At 35.6% G+C, this 15,899-nt stretch overlaps 1 long non-coding RNA gene across 1 annotated transcript in view; it reads left to right on the top strand.

Annotated features, from left to right (window-relative positions):
- The window catches only part of LOC107707798 (uncharacterized), a 21,393-nt gene extending 10,539 nt beyond the window's left edge, over positions 1 to 10,854 (top strand). The window contains exon 3 of the long non-coding RNA XR_001636299.1: positions 10,786 to 10,854. This is a non-coding gene — a long non-coding RNA (uncharacterized LOC107707798). The remainder of the gene's footprint in view (positions 1 to 10,785) is intronic.
- Positions 10,855 to 15,899: the final 5,045 nt, after the last annotated feature.

Here is a 15,899-nt window from a genome sequence, read left to right as displayed (position 1 = left end):
GGGTCATATATATGAACTGGCAAATGCAAGGAAAAAGTCAGAATTGTGAGATAAAAAGCTGCAATTACCTTTTTATATATATTTTTTTTAAATAAAAAATTGTGAGATAAACTCACAATTACCTTTTTATTTGTTAATTTATATGCTATCGTCATCATCTCGTTTGAAAGTGACAGCATTTTCTGCACATGACATTGAACAAAACGCATTCCGTATTGTCCAATTTCTGAAAAATGACTCTTATGAACTAGTTCTTTTTAACGGGTCAGTCAAAACAATTCATGAAACAGCCTCAAACCCGCTCCTGATTCAGTGGTTTCAGTCTGTGAATTGTCCATAGCCATAATTAAGTTCACAACTCTCATTGAACCTCGAGTCATTTTTCAGTTATATCCGATTCAAAGTTTCAGCAGTGGCGTTTTCTGTTGAGTTCTTTCACGTGAACGGCGTAGTCCGGTTCTTTTAGTGAATCAAAAGGTGCGACCAATGTAGTCTGATTCCCGAATGAATCATTTACCATTTTGAATCAGCCTGTCAAATTGTTTGCTGAACTGAATCAATCAGGGCTGTGTTTCCCAAAAGCATCGTAAGCCTAGAAATAGAGCATTACTACTGGCACCGTTTGAATAATATGATGTATTAAAAATTATAGCCTAATATTTATATATCTATATTGTATTTGTAGCCTAAAAGTTGTGTTTTATGTGTGAAAGTCTTGCAGAAACTAGTTTTTGATTCAGTTGTTTGTTCACGATAACAGTTGTTTATTGAGCAAGCCTCTGCAGAATGAGGACTCTGAAGGTTTTCTGTCTGTTTAGCATCTGGATGCTCTTTATCCAGGTAAAGCAAAGCCTGAGAAAAAGGCTCCTGGGCTCATTTGTATTTCTGCAGCTGTGAATCTTCAAAACGCATTGTTTACTCGCTCGACTGCATCATTTCACTTCTTGAGAGACGTTCCGCTGTGTTTTAGATCTCTCGCCTCTGTCTGTCTGTCTTTCTCTGAAAAGCTTTGTTCCAGCACACTTTTAAAAATCCCTAATTGACACACGTATGACATGAAGTGGTTTGTTGTGGTCCATTCTTTAAATTAGATTTTAGATTTGACAGTCACATAAGTCGCACAACTTTAATGACTTCATCTTTGCATTGAAACGTTCAGAAGTCGAGTCCTTGAACTCAAACAGGACTCAACTTTTGGAAATTGCTCTATAAACTACTTGTCGCTAGGCAACCGTGCATAACGTCCATCCCATAATTACACAAAATGCAGTTAGCTACAGCCGATCCGTACAGTGGATTTACAGAAAAAGTTGAATAAAACCAGATGGTGTTTGACTCTGTCAAAATCCAGTTTGATAAAGAAACGAGCAAGCCAATTTACTTAAGAACATTTTTCAATAATTTTATTAATCTTTACTAAATCAGCAGTAGCAATATTACATGTTTAAATACATAAAAGAGTTTTAGACAAGATCGCCCATGTACAAAGGAGTATTACTGTAACAGTGAACCATTCTGTCCCCATAGATATGAAATTAAAGTCAACTAAAATTCAATATTAACATGATAACATGACCACACAACCAAGAGAGTCTGTCAATGAATGTGCTCCTTTAAAATCTGATGATCAGCCATAAAACGCCATTCTCATCTCCTGCTGCCATTATTAACTTTGTTAGATCGGAAAACCACTGTTACTGTAAGACTATTAGACTCGTCATATTAATAATATACAGTGAGATTACTGAAACAGAGAGGCTAGAGAATATCTTGCAGAAACACAGGCACTTTATGCACTGACAACTGGATTTCATATGCTTTGTCGCATTATCAGAAATTTACTTTACTCACATAATATACATTCATTCATTCTGCACATATTCTTGTGCTTTTATTAACATTAGTACAGTCTCATGTTGGTATTAGGGCAAAATATAGAAAAAAACAAACAAAAAAACTGTTTTCTTTCATTTATAAAATAATATGCTTTTGTGGCCTTTTATGCTTCTGTGCATCGATAAGCAACTAAATATTTTCTGAAATGATGCAGATATGAACGTGTGGATAATTCTTAAGGCAACACTGTCTGTACGTATGATGAACAGTCTGTCTGTTTGAGTAAACAAAGATTTCTCTCATTCAAAACAATGGGAGTTAAATATTTAAAATTAACATACATAAGAAACACCTTTGTCCTAAAACGGCTTTAACCCGCACAAAACGATACTGAACAAGATCTGCAAATAAGCATCGCACAAAAATAACTAATTAATTAATTCAATTAAATGCACCGCAAAACTAGCCAAATGACACGTTTTACAGCCGAACTACTGAATGCTGTACATATGTACTGTATGTATTAAAATGCTCATGACAAAATTCAGTCTATTTTAAAGCTCAGGTCTAATAATAAGCAATTTATTGTAAACAGCAGTGTTTTAAATACAGTAGAAACCTGAAACTGTCGCCTGCAGGAGTTTGTAAGAAACGTCACAGCATGTTTACTATTAAAAACCACTGATGGATCTGAATGAGAACGTCCGGTGGACTGAGCCATGCATAGAAACGCTCCTGGGTCTCTGGATCCGGGACGGCTGCCTGCCGGAAACGGATGGGAATATGGAAATAACGTGCATATTTACAGCCTATGTAGTTCCTTATGTAGTCTGTGTTTGAAGGGAATCTGTTCTCCGTGTTTTTCCCTCTGGATGTGTGACTCCGTCGCAGCAGTGTCTGTATTCCCATGATCCCCTGGTGGAACAAGCCTGGTTTTTCCGTGCCAGAATCTCACTGCCAATCAGAGTTCCAGTGGATCTCACAGGGTGGTGTAGACGTAGACGAAGATGATGACGACGAGGTTGAGGATCGTCCCAATGATTCCCAGCATGGCCAGAATGGACTCTTCCTTGCTTTCCTTGTCTTGAATGCCCTTCTCCTCATCACTCAGAGCAGTGTTTAGCATTTTCCTTGGAGAAGTCTTCAGTTTTCCTCTCACACCAATCTGGGAAAACACACACCAGCTGACCGTCAGTCGATATTTAAACAGTGAAAGGGGAGACTCTTCATCGAGACTTCAGTAAACACGTTTAACAGGTGTTATAGTAAAATAATAATACAGGAATATAGAAAAAAGTTGTAAATAAAACAAAGTTTAAGTGCTGTACATTTTTTGTTTTTACAAGAAAATCCTATTTTCTTGCACTTTTATCCTACAAGAATTCAATGTATTTCTTACCATTTTTCCATAATTAATTGTGAAATTGACTTGCAGTTTCTGAGTGAACATCATTTCAAAGTAAATCAGCTGCATACTGTGGTTATACTATAGTACAATGATGGTATCGGTTGGTATTTATTTGATGCTTTAATGGACTGTAAAGAATACCATGGTACTACTGTGGTGCAATGTCCAAAATATATATATATATATTTTTTACATTTACATTTAGTCATTTAGCAGATGCTTTTATCCAAAGCGACTTACAAATGAGGACAATAAAAGCAGTCAAAACTAACAAAAGAGCAACAATATATAAGTGCAAATGACAAGTCTCTGTTAGCCTAACGCAGTACACGTATACGTGTAGGTGTATGTATATATATAATATATATACACATAACACACACACAGACACACACACACAGAAAAACAAGTAGATAGAATAGAAAAAATAGAATAGAAAAATATATATTTTTATATTTTTAAAAAGAAGATAAATGTAGATAAAGTAGAATTAAAATAGAATAGAAAGTGCTAGAGTTAGAGTTAGTTTTTATTTTAATTTTTTTTTTTTAAATTATGGAACAACCTTATATTTACACCTACAAATATACATTTTTTTAAAGTTAATATACACATTTTATGTAAAATAAAAATAGTATATATTTAATAAATTAAATTAATAATTAAAGTACATTTTAAAAAATAAAAATACTAACAGTAGTCAAATTATTAACAGAATATAATTTGTCATATTTTAACGTAATGGTCACTGCAGCATTTCTCTGCTCAGTTGCACTGGTTTCCCTCAAGCTTTTAGAGTAATGATTTATTAAGGGGCATGAAAGAGATTTTTCATCAAATATATTCATTTCTATCGTCCCATGAATAAAACATGATCAACCGCTGAAAAATGTGCTTCAACTCAGGAAAAAGATGTAGTGTGCACATGCATTTAGTGTTGCTGACCCTATTTAGCATTTATGCTTTCTAATAATTCATGGATAAATGTTACAAATATTATATACGGAGTTGTGTGCAGTCTGGAGGCAAAAAAGCAGCTTAAAAAAATCAACTCGTATTTGGGCATTTCTTAAAATTTGGGCACTTTTGGTTTTATTTGTTTGCTAATAATGTCCAACAGTGGACGATACATGCATAAATAAATACTGACATGATTTAGGATTATTTAAAAGATGTATTTAATATTTTCATATTTTAAGATTGAAAGTCTGGGACTGGGACAAGAGTAGAATGATATAAACATCTATATGTAAAAGGCAGCAAAAAAAAAAATGATGAAGGCATGATAAGAGATATTAATGTGACCTTCATATAACAAATATGAATAAAGAACAAAAAATACAAATAAATGAAGTTTAACTCTGTGCTGCACACACAATAGAAGAGCAGCTTTGGAGATGTCTGATGGCAGATTGACACGCTATACTGCTGGATGATGTGATTTGAGGATCCCTAGAGACTCATCCATGGTTCAGATTCATGATGAATGCAGTCGTTCATGTGCTTTGGCATTCAATCGGTCCATAAGGGCCAGACAACAGAGTGCCAGGCCTTTTGTCATGAATACTGGAAAGTGAAAGACACAATAGATGCCTTAAAACGGAATTGCAGTTTATCCAGAATGATCTTTCCTAGAATCATATCTGATTAATCAGATATTTTGTTAGAGTATCTCTAAAAGAGCCTCATGTTGCAAAATTGCAGCAAATGAAAGGAAATTAGTTTTTCTTTTAAATGACTTTTGCTGTTCTAGAGCGATTATTTTTTAAATGCTTTTGATAATCATAAGAGTCATAATAGGAATCATGTTCTCTAAAAGGTAGTTTTTGCTGTTAAACGTGTCGCATACAATCTACTGCATGTCTTCTGTCGTCTGATTGATGGTTTAGACTTTTTATCCAGTAAAAGCTCTTTTAGTGTAATTGTACAAACGTCCAGCTTCAGCTGAAGCTTCACGTGTCTTTCTCATGTCAAATCTTGACTGATTTTGATCAAGTAAACGTGAGAATAACTGCAGTAATATCTCCAGATGAACACTTACTGGACGTCTAAAATATGCTTCTAATATTCAAATCCGTTAAAGGATTTTTAGGCTGCATTAATTAGGTCAACCGGAACCGGGAACACTTCTCATAACACCCGATGTACTTGCTACATTGTTAGAAGAATGGCATCTACGCTAATATTAGTCTGTTTCTCTCTTATTCCGAGGTCACCGTTGCCACCAGATCCAGTCTGTATCCAGATCAGATGGTCACTGCAGTCACCCGGATCCAGTACATATTCAGACCAGATGGTGGATCAGCACCTAGAGAGGACCTCTACAGCCCTGAAAGACAGCGGAGACCAGGACAACTAGATGAGCCCCAGATACAGATGTTATTCCCCTGTAAAGACCTTGTCTCAGACGACCACCGGGACAAGACCACAGGAACCAGATGATTCCTCTTCACAATGTGACTTTGCTGCAGCCTGGAATTGAACTGCTGGTTTTGTCTGGTCAGAGGAGAACTGGCCCCCCGACTGAGCTTGGTTTCTCCCAAGGTTTTTTCTCCATTCTGTCATCGATGGAGTTTTGGTTCCTTGCCGCTGTTGCCTCTGGCTTTCTTAGTTGGGGACACTTCATTTCCAGCGATATTGTTGACTTGATTGCAAATGATTGCACAGATACTATTTAAACTGAACTGAGCTGGATGATGACATCACTGAATTCAATGATGAACTGTCTTTAACTGGAAAATTAGTGTTTACTATTGTCATTTTGCATTATTGACACACTATTTTCCTAATTAATGCTGTTCAGTTGCTTTGACACAATCTGTATTGTTAAAAGCGCTATATAAATAAAGGTGACTTGACTTGACTTAATAGACTTTTATTTGCATCATTCTCAATTTCCAATAATTCTGTCAAATTATGCAAAAATATAACAAATGTTATTTGATTGTTAAAAATATAGCTATAAAATTAGCTTTAGCTAAAAAAAAGCTTATTTATTTTATCTTATTTATGTTTTCAGTCACTGTCATTTGCCAGAGAATATTAAACAACACATAGTTTGAGATATGAGAGAAATGACGGAATTCTCATGTGATTCATGTCAATGTTAGTAGATTAATTACATAAACCGGTAAGAATTAATTTCTAAAAGACCACAAAAAAAAGAGAAAAAGAAACTGATAGTTAAAGAAAGGTACTGTGCTACCTGCAGTCATCTCACCTGATCAGCGCTCCTCCTCTTCCTGATGTCGCTCTCTGTCCTTCAATGCGCGCTTTCCTTTTCTCTGCTGTTATTTCTCGTGGATTTCTAAATGACTTTCCCCTCACAATCTAGTGAATTCAGACACAATGACATGCGCAAAGACGGCTGACTGCTGCCATCTAACCGCGGATACACGCGATACACGCGATTACAGCAGAGCACAGCTGCCCAAACTCACTGCTGTTAGTGCAGTTAACATGACAAACTAAAGTAGAGAAATAAGGAAAAAAATAACAGTAATTCTTTTTTTCTTTTTTTTTTGTAAGTTCAAGTTCATTTGTATTTCTCATCTCAGTGACATGTAACCCAACTTTATTATTAAATTAACTGATTAAAATCATTGTTCAAACACATTTCCAATTAAGTGTTTATGGTGTCTCACGTCAGTAAAGTAACTGATACTGTTCATTCAGTCCATATGATCAAAGTATGTATTGATAAATCTGAGTAAAATAAGGGTATATTTTAACACACAAATAACACACAAAGGTATTGGTTTCTTGACCTTTTATTATTTATTTATTTACAGTGAAAGTCAATGGGGTCCAGTGTTGATCTTTATTTTATTTATCTATCTATCTATCTATCTATTTTTTTATTTTTTTATAGAAAAAAAAAGTAGACTTCTTTAATTCTACTTTCTTTAAAAAAGTCTTCTATAAAGTTTGGTCAGTTCCACATGGTGAAAAGTATGGTAAAAAAAAATTAAGTAAATTAAGGGTATATTTCAACACTAGTAAAAATAATAGTTTGTTATATATATTCTTTTTTTTTTTAGTTACCGGAACTTAGTTAGTTAGTCTGTACAATGAAAGTCAATGGGGTCCATTGTTGATCTTGGTCTTGTTTGAAATCAATAATTCCACTTTCTTTCTTCTTTTTTTCTTTTACAGTGGGCTACTGGACTGACTGACTGAGTCTGCAGTAACTCACAGTGAAACCTGACTCTCAGAAACGCTCGGCGGGAAATGCATCAAAGCCGAACATAAATAGCAATCAGAGCACAAGTAAACCAATCAGAAGCTTTGTTACTGAATATGCAGCAATCAATTAGTGGATGGATTTCCGTCCATTTTAACAAAGTGAATCAAGGCACTTCTTACAGCATGTTATGGACAATTTGCAGTTTGTTTTACGCAAATGAATCCCAGACCTGCTCTGGCAGGACAGACATTCAACGAGCTGAAACTCCTTCTCCAGCAGAGATCTGCGATAGATATTACATCGGTGCTACAGATTTCAGAGCAGTTAACATAAATTAGGAGTTTCATGCTTGACAGAAGTAAGTACAGCAAAGGGCAAAGTTAAAAAGTGGTGCTAAAAACTGATTACTGATGAAAGGGCATAAACAAATGCATAAATACGTAAACAAAATGCTGTTTACAACACATCCTTCCACATATCTTTCAATTCAGACTGTATTACAAATGGGTTTGATATTTTGTGAAAAAGTGCAGGTTTTAGAACGACACAAGCTAATCAAATGATGTAACAATGCATCCATTGCTTAACCCTTTAAAGCCTGTACAGAATAATATTTGATGCAGAAATATTTAATGCGCAAAACAGCTTCTAAGTGATCAACATGATCAAAACTTTGGTGAAAAACCACACAACCTATTGATTAATACTTTAGACTTTTTTTATCAAGTCAAAGCTCTTTTAGTGTAATGGCTTCAGCTGGAGCTTCTCGTGTCAAGTCTTGACTGATTTTGATCAAGTAAACGTGAGAATAACTGCAGTAATATCTCCAGATGAACACTTACTGGACTGAAGCAGCTCAGCTTTACTTGATTCTCCATCAATCATGTTTTAGAGTCTCAAATCTGATCCTCAGGATCTTTTGAGGAGCGTTTGTTTCCAGAAGCTTTACTTTCACTGTTCCTCAGCGGAGGAATGATCTTCACAAGCCTCCAGAACATCTCACCTTTATTTCTTCAGCTCTCAATCATTGCATTATATGTTTGGATCATTTCAATCTCATCTTACTGAGACAGATTACTGGAGATATAGAGTGACGACTGAGATTTATATCATTTTATGTAAGTATCTGCTCTACTGTTAGAAAGATCTCATTGATTTACATTTACAAGCATCAGCATTTCATCATATACTGTAAATATCAGCATCTGCACCAAAATGCATGTTTTGCTCAGTTTGAGTCTCTGAATAAAATTGAGGTATTTTTCCATCATATTCTCACTGTATCAGACTATATTAGCCAGAAAAGCCTGATGGATCAAATATGATACTCAACAAAAAAACATACATTTTGTCTAAGGCTTAATAATCTGTTCCATTAAAAAAAAGAAAAAAAAAAAGATTTTTCAGATCATTTTCGAAGCAAAGTGAGGTTATATAAAGACTTGTTTAGTGCATGTTGAGGTTTGTGTGTGTGTCTGTGATGTATAGCGGGCCGCAGATCCTCTGAGAGAGTCATAAACAGGGCTTTCGTCAAAGCGAAACCTCCTATTGTACACTAGATGTGCTCTCATGCATGAAGACAACTGCTCCGCGCTGATAGAAGACATGCTAGAGAGTGTCAGACGTGCCAGGATAGGAGGCTGGAAACCGCTTCACTAGAGAGAGCAGCTGCGTGGCGCTCAGAAACAAAGTGGACAGCGTCCAAAACCACTTTACCAACTGGCCAGCTGGGACAAAAACCACATCGAGCCGGCCAAGCTGTGTGACTTTAGTCCAGGAACATTGGTCATGAGGTACTCTGGACATATCATTTGATAAAAACTCATGAATAAAGCCCAGCCTTCTGTAGAGTTTGAGTATGAATGCAAATGCTCTTTGTTTTAGGATTGCACATTCGAGTGCAGGTGACGGAAGGCTGGAAAATGATGCTTTTAGAAATCAAAAGGGTGTTTCACGCTACACTTTATGTGTTGCAAACCCCGAATGACACTGCCAATGAAGCAACACGGTGCTCAAATGTGGTTTTTCAACAAAGAACCAATCATAAAAGGCCTCTTTAAATATGCATGTGCTCTGTACAGTCACAAAAACGTACACAAAGGGTTTCGTTTCTGCATCTGAGAGATTTCAGTCTTATAATTTGTTTCTCATGAAATCACTATTCTTTCCTCGTATGACATTCTCGTTCTGAAGGCATTTGTAAACTCTACTGATGATCAATATTTTTAGACTTTCTGTTGAAACTTCTAATGTGCACACTAAAAAATATTCAGTGTTACACTGACAAAAAATGGTGTAGGATTTAAGTTTTTACTCAGAAATTGCTATATTTCAGAATCATTACAAAGAAATAGTAACACTTCGAATTAAACATGACATTTTGAAGCAGAAAGACTGAAACGGTATATTCTTCTAAAACATGCTCCAATCATTTTACAACTTATAATTGTAAATCATAGTGTACTTGCTGTTTCTTTGTAATTATTTGTGAAATTTACTAGCAATTCCTGTGCATAGCAATCAAATCAAATTTACTAGCAATTCCTCATTGGTTCAAAGTAAATCCTACGCCATTTTTCCAGTAAATATCAGTTAAAAGTCAAATTTAAGAATAGACTAGCATATAAATTACGTCAGAGCAAACAAAACAACACTGCACGACCTTTTACTTCCATTGCATGGATAAAAAACAGACACTATCAGGTGAACTATCCCTTTAATATCACTTTTGCAATATTAATATAAATATTTTTCGCTCTTGTTTTATAGTATTTAATGCCACAACTGTATGCATGAAATTTCATAGACAAAGTTTTGCTGGAAAAACCAGAGCAGATAGATACATAGAACCATTTGCAAATAGACAATTATTAAAACAGGTTGCATGCTTGTTATTGCTGTTCTTGTCCAATTCATTTTTATTAACTGCATTTATGACAAAGACAAAACTTTGTCTATGAAATTTCATGCATACAGTTGTGGCATTAAATACTATAAAACAAGAGCGAAAAATATTTATATTAATATTGCAAAAGTGATATTAAAGGGATAGTTCACCTGATAGTGTCTGTTTTTTATCCATGCAATGGAAGTAAAAGGTCGTGCAGTGTTGTTTTGTTTGCTCTGACGTAATTTATATGCTAGTCTATTCTTAAATTTGACTTTTAACTGATATTTACTGGAAAAATGGCGTAGGATTTACTTTGAACCAATGAGGAATTGCTAGTAAATTTGATTTGATTGCTATGCACATTTAATTGTCAACCCAGAGTTTATAAATGTGAAAATGTTACTTTGCAAATTTCTTTTTCTAATTCCCATTCCTTGGCATTGAGAAATATTATATTTCCTGCAGAGAACCCACATAACCAGACTTGACGCAACCAAGCTGCAAGAACAGCCTGACAGACGACAAATGCAAAAGATTTTGCTGCCTGACTGCATTTGCACTGTATGATGGAAAATATCTGGACACCATTCTAATGAAGAGGCTTTTCTGGGCTCTTTAATGCCAATTAACCTGAACCCCACTGAACACCTCTGAGATCAACTGAAAGTGAAAGTTATTAGATGTTATCAGATTAGATGATACTGAATATATCCAAATCCCTGCATCCTTGATCAACATGCAAGTCTCTCTGGAACATAATGCAAGGGTTTAAACCCAACAAATACTTTTGTCCATGTTGCATATTAACGGCAACTCCTTGTATACACAGATGATGTTCAGTCAGATGGACTTTCATTCCTAAGCAGAAAACATGCTCTGAATGAAGCTCTCTGGATAAGTGAATGGTCAAACCTTTTCCCACTTGAATTATTTCAGGCATATGAAATGTTTGAAGACATTAAGCTGCTCTGACAGTGTTGCTGCCAGCGTTGATTTAAAATGAGTTCAAACACACACACACACACACACACACACACACACGCACACACTCCTGAGCAAATACATGTTAAATGCATGTTTTATATCTGACCAGGATCTGTTTTATACGGTGGAACTGAATTCAATCTAAAGCACATAATGCTGCCAAAAGCACTTTCTCATAACACATATTTGGTCACAAATACTCAAATCATTTGCAACCTATACTTATAATAAATACACTGTAAAAAGCGGTAACCTGCTTTAAGAGCTTTTTCTACCTGATTCTACCTATAAAAATTCATTTTGTTGGTATAATTGTGTAAATTAATGTTTATAGGTTGGTTCAGTGATGTTAAATAATATTTCTGAGTTGAATTAAACTATTTGATTTAGATGTTACCATTTTTAGATTACCTTTTTTTTAGTGTAAGAATGAAATTAAATCTAATTAAATTGGCTGTAGGACTAAACTGACTTAAATATCAAGTTACAGAATCTTGTATAACTTAAAAAAAGGTGAAATTGCTCAGTCTTCCTATTAAAAAAAATCTAAATTCTATTTCTTGTTTTTTCTTTGTCATTATTTGTTACATTTACTAGCCATTTCTGAGTGAAAATTGTTTCTACGTATTTTTTTCCCCCAGTTCATCACACTGTAAAAAAATCCACCTAGTTCAACTAGAGTTGCTGCCTTAAATTTTTAAGTATAATCAAGTTGGATGTAAAAGTCATTTCAATTAAAAAATGTTTTTCAGTTCATTTAAATTATATTGAACTGTGTTAGAAAATCTAGTATAGCTTTAAAAATTAAGCTGAAACTTGTTCAATTTTTAAAGCTGAACTGATTTCAGAAACAAATTATTTCAGAATTTTTATTGAAATGTCAGTCCATAAAAAGCACTAATTCATCAATAGTTCCAGTAACTTTATTATAATTTGAAGGAATAAACAACCCATCACTTTTGCAATATTAATAGTAATATTTTCTTCACTCTTGTTTTATAGTATTTAATGCCACAACTGTATGCATGAAATCTCAAAGGCAAAGTTTTGCAGAAAATTCTCTCAATGAACATGAAATTAATTTCTCCTGTTCTACTTTGCCGTCAAACGCCTCTGGATCCCAGCAGACGGGGATCATCTTACCTTACACAGCATCAGGAGGAACATAGCATCGGACATGCTGAGCGGGACCGTCTTTCTGAAACACATACAAATCCCTGGCAGCTCAGAGTGAAGTCGTATCCCATCATCCTTTAGCTGGGAGGGAGTTCCAGAATGACAGAGAGAGGCTGCGCTTTCCAGGCGTCCGACGTGTGTCGTTTCTCGCGGCGCTCCAGTGTTTTCCTGCCCAGTTTCATCTCACTTGTTCCCGAGTTGAGCTGTCATGAGCTCCTCGTGCGAAACCCTCTCTCTCTTTGTTCTTTCGTGGATGAACAGATGAGAGAGGGCAGTTCAGTTACCGGCAGTACCTCTTTTTAATTAGCCAAAGCCCCGTTAACAAACTCCATAAGCTCTTTTCTTGGATTCTCAGTACTAAAGTAGCACTGTAAAGTAGCTTCTCTAAGGTTAGATGATCAAAACTAGGACGTTAAGTGCCTTGGAGTGCAAAAGTGATCTTTTGAGATGCGAAGCCTTGAGCGTGTGTTATCAGACAGACGAGAGCGCTCGTGTTTGGTGGGAGTCGCACCGCCCAGCACTGATGCTCCAGAGGCAGAAGGCTTCCCTTGATTCCCTCCAACTTGCATATCAATGCAGCGCAGGTTGCCTGGCAACCGTTTCAGGACCACCACACAACGCCTGCTGACAAGAAGCGTTTATGACAGCGGGCTTTATGAGGGGGAGGGTCTCTGGCGCTCCTGAATCGCTCTGCTTTTAATGCGCCCACGTTCTTCTGGGAGCTGTCAGCGTTACCAGAGGCGCGCGCGGAACCTGAAACCCAACACAAACCCGCCCTCAGCACCGCCATCGATTTCCCAGGATCCTCTGCTCTCTGTGGAAACACTTTTCTCAAAGCAGGGATACACCACTACCATTAACAAACACGCCGAAACTTTCTTTTAATACATAATACTCTATGAAAGAAGTAAAATCATGGAATATTATTTAAAAAAAAACTAACAAAAAAGAAAACAAATGAGACAAGAACAGCAAATTAGAATTCTAAATTACACAGAAGATAAAACAAATAAATATATAAATTAAAAAGTAATGCATTACTTTACTAGTTACTTGAAAAAGTAATCTGATTACGTAACTTGCGTTACTTGTAATGCCTTACCCCCAACACACACACACACACACACATATATATATATACACAATAAATATAAATAATTTACGATTTTAGCAATATAGTACAGTATTTTCCACATACTTTCTGATGTTCATTGTCTTTCATGTTAAACAGTAAAAAGGAAGAGTTGATTGGTTTTCTGTTTGCACTCAGGTGTCAAACAGAACTGTCACAACACATTAAAGAGTGTAAACAACATTTATTGTTTGAATTCTGTAATAAAATCTACATAACTTTTCAAAATGATATAAAACACAAGTCATCATTCAATTTTGCATGGATTATAATAGCAGTCTCACATGATACCGCGGCATCTGCACCACTTTTATGTAATCAACAGCAGGAGTGATAATGCTTTTATGCAACATTTCAATAAACAAGAAGCAAATATTAAGTATCTTACATTTAAGACACAGTTTGTTTGTGCATTTATTTCCGCCAATGAAAACAGTTCCGTATTAAACAAAGTCAAAGCATAATTTCTCTGAGCAGTTTACTTCCTGAATGATTCAGTGTTTTAAACAATTCGGTTGAGTGAATGATTCAATGACTCAGTCACTCACGTTTTTTGCTTCCTGAATGATTCAGTATTTTGAACGAATCGGTTGAGTGAATGATTCAATACTCAGTTATACGAGTCACTTGTCACCACCTATTGGTGTAAAGATTTAACTTTCACTGAAAATCCCTTGACTGACAGTCTGTTTTGAACAATTCTATTATATAGTATCTATGCATTATAAAACTTCATTGCTTTGCAGTTCCCTAAAAGGGAAATTTTAAGTAGACTCAATAGCCAATATCTCAACATCACCTGATACGCCTAAAAATATTGAAAAATAAAATACCATACACACCCACACAAATATCCAAGTTTAAAAAAAGATGCAAATGCTTTATATGTATTTAGTTGCAGTGTAGTTTTAATCTATCTTTTTAATTTTGATACATGCAAAAATAATGAAACATATTATATACAAACACAAATTACATGTATTTCTATTAATCAGAAATTATAGAATAGATTCAATTTATTCCCAATAAAAAACAAAAACTGTAGTGATGCTTAAATAGGATTTATTTTTAATTGTACGTCACCAATCAAAGTCAGGCTTCTGCTCCATAACGTTAATACAAATGAGATAACTTCATAGTTCAGGCTTACTGACCCTTGATCTGATTAGATTTATGCACAAATTGTACGTCCAACATTTTTAAATGCACAATAATTTATTATGTAGGTGGGATGTTAATGGAAAAGTTTAGCGTAGAAAAAAAATCAAAACAAATGGTTTAAGCTTGCGTTTCTATTGCCCATGCAATGGCCTGGAATAGACGGCAATAAAAATGGAAATGCAAAGGAAACATTTGCCCATCTAAAATCACCAGCACGCATAATTTTATTGCTTACTCTGTGTCCTCTTTTGTCTGAGATGAACTTACTTCAAGCGACTTTCATCGGTACATTTATAACAATTAATCAGACAGAACAACCGGTTCACTCCTGCCAACAGACTGAGCACTACTGAACAAACTGCTGTCTTAATCACGCAGGACTGATTTAGAAATGCAGCTCAGCCAAAATCCATGCATGCAGCATGCCATGTTGTTAAAAAAATCCCATAGTTCTTAAGCGTCTTCAGAGCCGTGGGACTCACCTGCACATGCCTGCGTCGACCCACGCAGCAGAAAGAAGTTTGCATGTGTTTGCAGAATAAAGACAACAGGACCTTGAAATGGTCAGAGCATTGTGATTAGTCTTTTCATCTTAAGTGTTTCTGACCAAGTTGAAAAGGGCATTGCAGACATTAAGCACCGGCTCAGGAGAAGAGGAGGGGGAACTGGCCGTCTACCGCGTGCAGCACAATTTTCACTTGGCCAAATATAAAAGCACTGACCTTGCTGCAAAACCGTAAAAAGCTACCATAGACGTTTCAGGCCTCTATCCTGGAGTGTTTAAAAAAACATGGGACACTGGAAACACTTTTAACCAGGATAACAGATACACTCAGTAGAGTATTATTCTCTAATGCATTGAATCGCAACTGGTTTCGTTCAGGACCCAGATTTGTTTTATGATACATAGTTGATACATTTCAATGTTTTCATGCTTTCAGTAGCCAATAATTCCCCTTTTACAAAGCACAAAACCGTCCTCACCTGCCAGTGAACTCATATGTAATGTAGTCTGGATCTACCTTTGTAGTTTTGTTGTGGTTTATGGTTTTTGGGGGTGATGAAATGTCACGTCACAAGCGTTTTAAAATACCATAGAATTTGATTGGCACATGACCTTTGACAA

The sequence above is a fragment of the Sinocyclocheilus rhinocerous genome, unplaced genomic scaffold (assembly GCF_001515625.1).
Source record: "Sinocyclocheilus rhinocerous isolate Xijiao unplaced genomic scaffold, SAMN03320098_v1.1 scaffold805, whole genome shotgun sequence".
Taxonomy (NCBI): Eukaryota; Metazoa; Chordata; class Actinopteri; order Cypriniformes; family Cyprinidae; genus Sinocyclocheilus; species Sinocyclocheilus rhinocerous.
Note: the sequence above shows the minus strand (reverse complement) of the source record. Positions and strands in the feature narration are given on the sequence as shown.